This window comes from Physeter macrocephalus, chromosome 8, assembly GCF_002837175.3.
Source record: "Physeter macrocephalus isolate SW-GA chromosome 8, ASM283717v5, whole genome shotgun sequence".
Lineage (NCBI taxonomy): Eukaryota > Metazoa > Chordata > Mammalia > Artiodactyla > Physeteridae > Physeter > Physeter macrocephalus.
The window spans coordinates 80,258,480-80,266,828 of record NC_041221.1 but is presented as its reverse complement, the minus strand read 5'-3'; the positions used below and the strand labels follow the sequence as shown (position 1 = coordinate 80,266,828).

General features: G+C 41.4%; 1 long non-coding RNA gene across 7 annotated transcripts in view; it reads left to right on the top strand.

Annotated features, from left to right (window-relative positions):
- LOC112063411 (uncharacterized) overlaps positions 1–8,349 on the top strand; it is a 24,300-nt gene that overhangs the window by 4,129 nt on the left and 11,822 nt on the right. For 2 of the 7 annotated variants that reach the window (XR_003680952.2, XR_003680947.2), the window contains exons 1-4: positions 9–2,993; positions 3,558–3,754; positions 4,698–4,773; positions 4,996–5,081. This is a non-coding gene — a long non-coding RNA (uncharacterized lncRNA). Of the gene's footprint in view, positions 1–8; positions 2,994–3,557; positions 3,755–4,697; positions 4,774–4,995; positions 5,082–8,349 lie in introns of those variants that run through there. The other 5 variants (XR_003680950.2, XR_003680949.2, XR_003680951.2 and 2 more) reach the window with 5 other exon arrangements.

The window sequence follows — 8,349 nt, the reverse complement described above, 5'->3', positions numbered from 1 at the left end:
AGGAGGGAGACGCAAGAGGGAAGAGATATGGGAACATATGTATACGTATAATTGATTCACTTTGTTATAAAGCAGAAACTAACACACCATTGTAAAGCAATTATACTCCAATAAAGATGTTAAAAAAAAAAAGTATGTCATCCACTATAAATGATGACTGGATCATTTCAGACTCTGACAATATGAGCCACGTCTTAGGACTATGCAGTTCTTCCTGACATTTCCTTCCATGAACAATTGCACACAATTCCACACACTTGTGTTTGCCATTCAGTGTTCCTCACACACGTGGGACCTGCCAAAATCTTTAACACGCCCTGCAACTCTGCTTTTGACAGGCTCCTCATCTCCCCAGGCCCCGTTTCCTCCTCTGCAAATGAGGGAAGTGGTCTATAACTCCTTCCAACCTCTTCTTCCAGCTCTAGAATATTCAATACATTAAGAGTACAGGGTTAAGAATCATTGCTTTGAAAGAAACTCTAAGATTTCTGTCATCTGAGGGCAAAGGTGGGCCTGCAAGTCATTTATTGTCTCAAAAAATTAAGACCTTTCTTTAAACATAGACCAACCATATGATCCAGCCATTCTACTCCTAGCTACTTACTCAAGAGAAATAAAAACATGTCTGCACAAAGACTTGTACAGGAAGCTTTATTCCCCAAAACCCCAAACTGGAAACAACCCAAATGCCCATTAATAGATGAAAGAATAAACAAAATGTTGTACATCCATACAATGGATTACTATTGAGCAATAAAAAGGAACAAAATGATACATGCAATAACATAAATGAATCTCATTATGCTGAATGAAGGAAGCCAGACACAAGACTACATACTGTATATTCTGGTTATGTAAAATTCTGGAGAATGCAAACTAATCTATTACAGTTACACAAGGCAGATCAGTGCTTGCTTGTGGACTGCAAAAGGGTACGAGGGATCTTTTTGTGGAGGGAAATGTTCTGTATTTTGATTGTGATGGTAGTTTCACAGGTGGATGCAACTGTCAAAGCTCATCAAAAGGTGCACTTTAAATGAATACAACTTATGTAAATTGTTTCTCAAAGTTATCAGGGAAAATTTTTTTGTAAGCTCTTGACTGTTCAATCTGAGGCTTGAAGAATATACATAAGGGGCAGCAGATAAAGTTTTGAGGGGCCATGATATCAAAAAAGGATTGATAAACCCAAAATATTCTTAAACATTCTGGAAAGCCCTTTAGTTTCTGGGCAGCATGTATGAATTTGTAGGAAAATAATTTATCTTCTGATTTCAGGTAAAACCCAGAACAAAGAACTGCCTTGGGAGCTAAGCAAGGTATGTTGCTCCACAAACAAAGGCAAGTACATGGTGGTGGGCAGCTTCCTGTGTTTGCAGCAAGTCAGGCTCCTTCATACCGACTTCTTCCTTCACTCTGCCCGAGGTGGTATTTACGGGTCTACTCAGGGGTGGATTCCATTCTACTTTATGAATGTCTATTCAGAAAAACTAGAAAGCTGTAGGGCATATTCTTCCTTTATAGGCCACGTGGGGCGACCGATTTTAGTTGGCACCACTTGTAGAATCACAGGATGTGAGATTTGGAAGGAACCTCAGAGACTCTCCGTCCAACTTCCCAGAGGAGGAAGCTGAGGCCCAGAGAAGGTAAGTGACTGGCCTAAGAACACAGAGCACAAGCAGGGCTAAAAATCACTGCTCTCCAGGATCTCTCCACTTTGATACACTGGCTCATCACTTATTGAGAACGTACAACCCCAAATCTCTAGCCAGATCCTAAATCCAAGCTTAATTAGCCTGCTGCACCTTTATTTTTTTTTAATTTTTTATTTTTTTTAATGAAAGCTGTAAAATGGTTGGATTCTAGCTGAGAGAAAAGCAGCAAATTCTCAGTTCTGGCCTACTGTGAGGAAATGTAAGGATCAAACCTCAGCACGGGAATGAATGCGAGGCATTTATGATTCTTGTAGAACTTGGCAGCAATTACAAAAGCCTGTTCCATGGTGGAAATGACCATGTTAAATTTCCATTCTTATTTGCATTTGCAAAAATAGAATAAAATTATTTCTTGGGTAGAAGCATTCTCTGTGACTGGGAAGTGCTTCTTGTTCGTTACTGCTCCTTTCACTCTTCATATATTTCCCCTTGATGGCTGTTGAAATAGCAGATATTTCATACAGAGAGAACATTCATCACAGCAGATTCTTGATTGAAGTTGAGTCAGATTCTGCCGTGAAGCAGCCACTGCCAGGGAGTAAATCAGGCCTCTCTGGAAGCTTCACTACCACCCAGTCTAATATGGCTTTAATTTCCAAACTACAGTTTGGCAGGGCCAGGTCTCAGCACTGTCCCCAACCTCCTCCTCTTGCATCTGACCCCTCGGCGCCTGGGTTCCACGGGGCCGAGACGTCCCCTCGGGGGGCGTGATGTTGCTTCCCAGTGGTATCTGGATGGCACCTGCCAGCTGGTGCTGGTGCAGGGGAGACAAAGATGATAGCTGTGTAATTTAGCAGTGGCCTTGGCCCTTTGGTTAGCCGGTGTGCTGGTAACATGTTTTGCTCTTCCCGCAGACTCCCAGAAGGTCTGTTGTAGAGTTTGGTAGAATGACTAGGACAGTAACTTCTGGAAGACTTCGGATTGTTGGAATCACCCCAAGCTGAAGAAGCAACATCGGCGGCCCCTGCTTCTGTGAGGGGACTCCTGGATCACCAAGCGACGGCACGTCCTGGAGGTGTTGGCAGTGCTGGCGCCCACCCTTCCCTGTGCTGGTGTTTTCTGGGTCACTCTGTCTTGTCCTGAGGGCCACGCTGTGCTGTGGCTGCGGGACACACCTTTCGTGTGTGGGCACCGTGGATGGGCGGGTCTAACCCTGTACTCAGCGCGTCCCTCCATTGAGCACCGTGAGGCACAGACTCCCTCACATTGCCGACACCTGTGCATCCACAAGGGCATTTGTCAGCGCTGAATTCCTTGTTGAGCGAGTGGATAATAAAGGTACTGACCTTAATGGTCTAATCAAACCAGTGTAGTAGTGACACAAGAAGTCATTGAAAAACTGTGGGAGAAGAGCTGAAACTTTCTCTAGAAAGTTCATTAATGACCAGAATAGATTATATAATCTACATACAATCATGGAGAATCGAGAAGCGTACTTGGAAAAAAAAAAAAACAACGAAATAAACATATTCTCCCCACCTCCTCTAATCCTTTGAATTTAAATCATTCCCATCATTGAGGTCAAAGGTGTTTGGGACACCTGAAGTCCAAAATTAATTTTCTTCTCCATTTTCTATTGATTTATGAATTATAAATGTAGTCTTTTATTTACCTAAGAGACAGGAATACAATTGCTATTTCAAGTCACTTTTACTTTCTATTTACTTTTTTTTTTTTATCAGCACACAAGCATGTTCTAGTGTCTCTTACCTTTAAAAAAAAAAATCCACCCTTAATCCGTAGAGCTATCAGTTGATTTCTCCCCTCTTCACTGAAAAACTTCTGAAAGAATTGTGGGCTCATGAATGATCTCCATTTCTTGTCTTTCCATTTGTTCTTCAGACTTCTCCGCTCTGGCTTCTGCCCACACTGCCCTGCCGAAAGTGCTCTCTCCAAGGTAACCAGTAAACCTCTACGTCGTCCATTCCGGGGAGCATTTCTGAGTCCTCATCTTCCTGGGATGCTCCTTGGAGGACCATCTGAGTATCCTTCTACTGCACATGGAAGAAAAACCAACTCACATTGTGGCAAACAAAGCAGTAAGTTTATAGTATGGTTTCTTTAATAATTTTCTCCCCTCTACTTCTCCCTTTTTTCTGGCATTAATCAGATATTAGATTAGTTGAATTGATCCTCTATCTTTTCTATCTCCTTAGCTGTTTATTCGGCTCTGAGTTCCTTGCCTATCTTTTAAACCTTGTATTGCATGTGTAATGTCAGCTGTCAGAGTTTTTGTTTCTCAGTGTCATCCCTTGTTCTCAGATGATTCCTTTTTATTGCAACACATTCTTGTTTCATGGATGTAGTATTTTGCCTTTACTTTTCTGGCAAAATTAATTTTAATTTTTCCTACTACTTCCTGAATTGTCTGTTTTCTGAGTTACCTTGTTTGTTTTGGTCTCTGTCTATTGTGTGGGGACTTTCCGAAAATGTCTGTGACTCAGAGCAGTCTGTTCATATTCTACAGGGAGACCCTGGGAACTCTAAGGGACCAAGAGGGTGGAGCTGGTGGACTGGTGGCTTTGGGGGTATGTTGACTGGGTGGGAGGCCAGCTCTGTCATTTGGTAAATCTCCATCTCTCCTCACACCCAAATATTACCATGTGCTGGTCTTTTCTCTGGGGTCATTTAGTTTCTCCGGAAAGGGATCTTCCAGACTCCTCGGAGGGTGGAGGGGAGGGGAACAGATGCCTGGCTGAGAGCCATGTCAGAACCAGGCAGGAGGGCGGCAGGGGCCTTGTGATTCTGAAGGTAGATTGTAACTCGATCCTACAGTGTTCAGCATTACCTCTGCCCTCCTCTTGGACTGCTATTTGAGACTAGATCTTCTCTGACTCACTTTATCCAGGGAATGAACTTCTAGACTCTTGCTGTGGGAGAGGAGGGTCTGGAAGGTGGGGGGAGGGAAGGTCTCTTGCTCCTGTGTGAGACTCCCACCACTCTCCCTCTTTTCACCTGATACCTCCTCCCCACCTTTCACAGAACACAGTGCCCCCCAGCGGTGCTAGACCCCTCAGGACTCGGCCGGCTCCTCAAGTGTCTCACTGCACACTCTCAGGTCAGCCCCCTCCACTCACTTAAGCCCTTTACCTCCCATACATCTTTCAAAGTCTGGACATTTTTTGTCCATAATTTTCTCTTTTGTTTTTAATTCCTTTACTGTCATGTTAGGGCTTTAGGAGGGAGTATCAATAAAGGCATGTTTCAAGCCACCATTATTTAACTAACTGGAAGTATGTTGGCATTCTTTATAACTTCGGATTATATTTTGATTCTTTAGGTCTGCCTTTCCACAGAAAGTCAGAAAATAGAAATTCTGATTTTTTCAGCTACACCCAGTTCTTTCTACAAAGAGTAAACATGAAGGTAAGGATTTTTGTTAATTTAAAATGTTGCCTGTTACGTAATATTCATTTTGTGTCATGTAAGTGAAATTATGTTCTATTGAAGAAGGAAATGTATATGGTTATTGCTGCTTTTTCAAATTATCCAGGAGCATCTCTTCTACTCTCAGATGTCCTTGCTTCTAAGTTACTCAAATCTTTGTAGTTCTTTGTGAAGGATTTTGGTATCAGATCTTCCGAGTAATAGTAGCTAACATTCATATATGTGCCAGGCACTCTTCTGTGCACTAATTTAACCTGTACAACAACCATATGAAGTTGATATCATTATTTGTCTCTCTCTTTGGAACACAAAACTGAAACACAGAGAGTAATCTGTCCAAATTCATATGGCTAGTGTCTCAAGAGTCCTTGCTCTTCACCACTATGCCATGCTCTGTTGCAAAATCTTTTTCTTCTATCTGATGAAATTGCTAAAGATTTTCCCACCTACTTCCCCAGAGGAAACTTACAATATTAAAACACCTAGAGATGGAGTTTAAAACACACACACACGCACACACACACAGAGCCAATTAAAGGAAGCTGTGTAGACCGGAAGTCTGAGATGAGTTGGTTTTTCCACTGGAGCACTAAATTTGGCTCTGATTTACTGTCAACTAATTTTAAAAAGTGAAATGTTAGATTATATGGTTCTCATTGTTTTGTAGAGCAAGCATGCACATTATTTTGCAGAGAAAAACGTTTTTGGCAACTGAATTCTAGAAGCAATTTCTACAATGCTAATAAAAGAACTCTAGGGTTTTTAAAAAGCTTTTTATTGGAAATGTAATACATAATCAGAAAAATACAAAAACATAAACACACAGCTTACTGAATTATTATAAAGCGAACCCCCATCTCACCACTACCCTGGTCAGGAAAGAAAAGCTTAGCCCCACAGAAGCCCCTCTGTATGCTTCTTTCTGGTAATGAAGCTCTGCTCTCCCCAAACGTACCATTATCATGACTTTCGTACCAACCATCTTTTTTTTTCTTTCTTTTAGTTTTACCACCTAAATAATACCCTAAACACTATAGTTTAGTTTTGCCTATTTTTTTAAAACTTTGACTGGAATCATGTATTAGATATTTTTGCTTTTTGCTCGACTTTATGTCAGTGAAATTCATCCAAATTATTTTGTGTAGCTGTATTCATTTTTATCCTATAGTACTCCATTGTCTGGCTATACCACATTTTTAGGGATATACCACAATTGTCCATTCATCAGCTGATGGACCCTTGGGTTGTTTGGTTGTTGGCTATTAGGAAGAATGCTGCTATAAGCATTCTTGCGTATGTCTTCTGATTCAAGGATACACACATTTCAACTGGGACATTGGGTGACCATATTTTCCTTATGTCTCTTCCCATGATGTTCCATCTATACATGTCTATATCCAAATTTCCCCACTTCATAAACATACCAGTAATAGTGGAATACAGCCCACCCTGATGACCTTATTTTAACTTGATTATCTCTGTAAAGACCCTATCTCCAAAAAAGGACACATACTGAGGGTCAGGACTTCAACATATGAATTTTGAGGGACACAACGAAGTTGGTCATACTAAAACAAGGAACAATTCTAGAAAGAGGACAGTTTGTGCATAGGCCCTAAGGTAAGAGAGAGATTATACACAATGCTAGAGCTCAGTAAGCCATGAGGCTGATAGGAAGGGCCAAATCACATTCAGCCTTATAGTCCATAGGAAGGAGATTTGGGATTTTATTCTAAGTGCGATGGAAAGTAACTGGAGGGTCTTATGCAGTGGAGAGACATGATCTCACCACTTTTGAGTGGAGGATAAGTTGGAAGGAGACAAGAGTGGCAGTGAAAGATCAGTTAGGAGGCTACTGCAGTACCCTACTTGAGAGCCGAATGTGGTCTGGACCAGCGTAGGGGTTAGGGACAGAGAGAGCAGCAGATCTATGCCAGATGTAAAATGGAGTTAGGGTTGATAGGTCTCGTTGGATATGGAGGATGAGGGTGAGAAGGGCAGCAAGAATACCTTCCAGGTTCTGAATTCCAGAACTGGATGAATTTTTTTTTTTAAAAAGTAGAAAGAAAAGATAAAACTGAGAAGTGGGGCTTCTCTGGTGGCGCAGTGGTTGAGAGTCCGCCTGCCGATGCAGGGGACACGGGTTCGTGCCCCGGTCCGGAAAGATCCCACACGCCGCGGAGCGGCTGGGCCCGTGAGCCATGGCCACTGAGCCTGCGGGTCCGGAGCCTGTGCGCTACAACTGTGAGAGGCCCGCGTACCGCAAAAAAACAAAAAAAAACTGAGAAGGATTGGGTCCAGGTTTTAATAGAGTAGGAGTCAAGGAAACCATTTTGGACATGTTATACTTGAAATTGCATGAAGCATCCAAATGAAGAGACCACGGGGCAGTTGGATTCAGTGTTCTGAGAAGAGGTATAGGCCAGATAAAATTGGGAATCATTATGACACAAATGTCATTTAGAACCATGGGGAAAGGTGAGACTAAGATAGAGAAAAAGGTTATGAAGAAAGTCTAGAAATATTGCTTACATATAGTGCAGTGAAAGAATTGCTGGAGTTGGGGAGATAATACTCTACGTGATACCTTCTGATGATTCACCTATGGTGAATTCACCACCATAGAGCCATAGTGTGGCTTTTGCATAATGTAATTTTGAATAAGATTATATTGCAAAATGCCCATGTTGGCTACTTTCCCTCATCTCACTCCTCTCCCAAGTCAATAATGTTAATTTACTGTTCTAGCTTAAATATTTACACACTGTAGAATATCTGAAAAATAAAATAATTCAGAGTAGTGCTTCTTATTTTAAATCTTTCATTAAGAAGTTTTAGGAATAACTGATTGATTCCTGCTAGACTTCATTTTCTTTCCATTGGAAAATGGTTACAAACAAGCTAAGGTTTCTTTGAAGTTTGCCAATCTATCATCTTCAATTACACAAAACATCTGTTGGTGGAGGAAGTTCAATGCCCTTGAGGATGAGTAACTTTTTAATTGTTCTTGGTGGTAAACTATTCTGAGAGAAATTGGCCAGTGGCTTTAGTTGCTTAAGACTTTTCCTCAAAAACCATTATCATTTACCAATATGTTCACTGCAGCTCTATTTACAATAGCCAGGACATGGAAGCAACCTAAGTGTCCATCAACTGATGAATGGATAAAGATGTGGCACATATATACAATGGAATATTACTCAGCCATAAAAAGAAGCGAAATTGAGTTATTTGTAGTGAGGTGGAT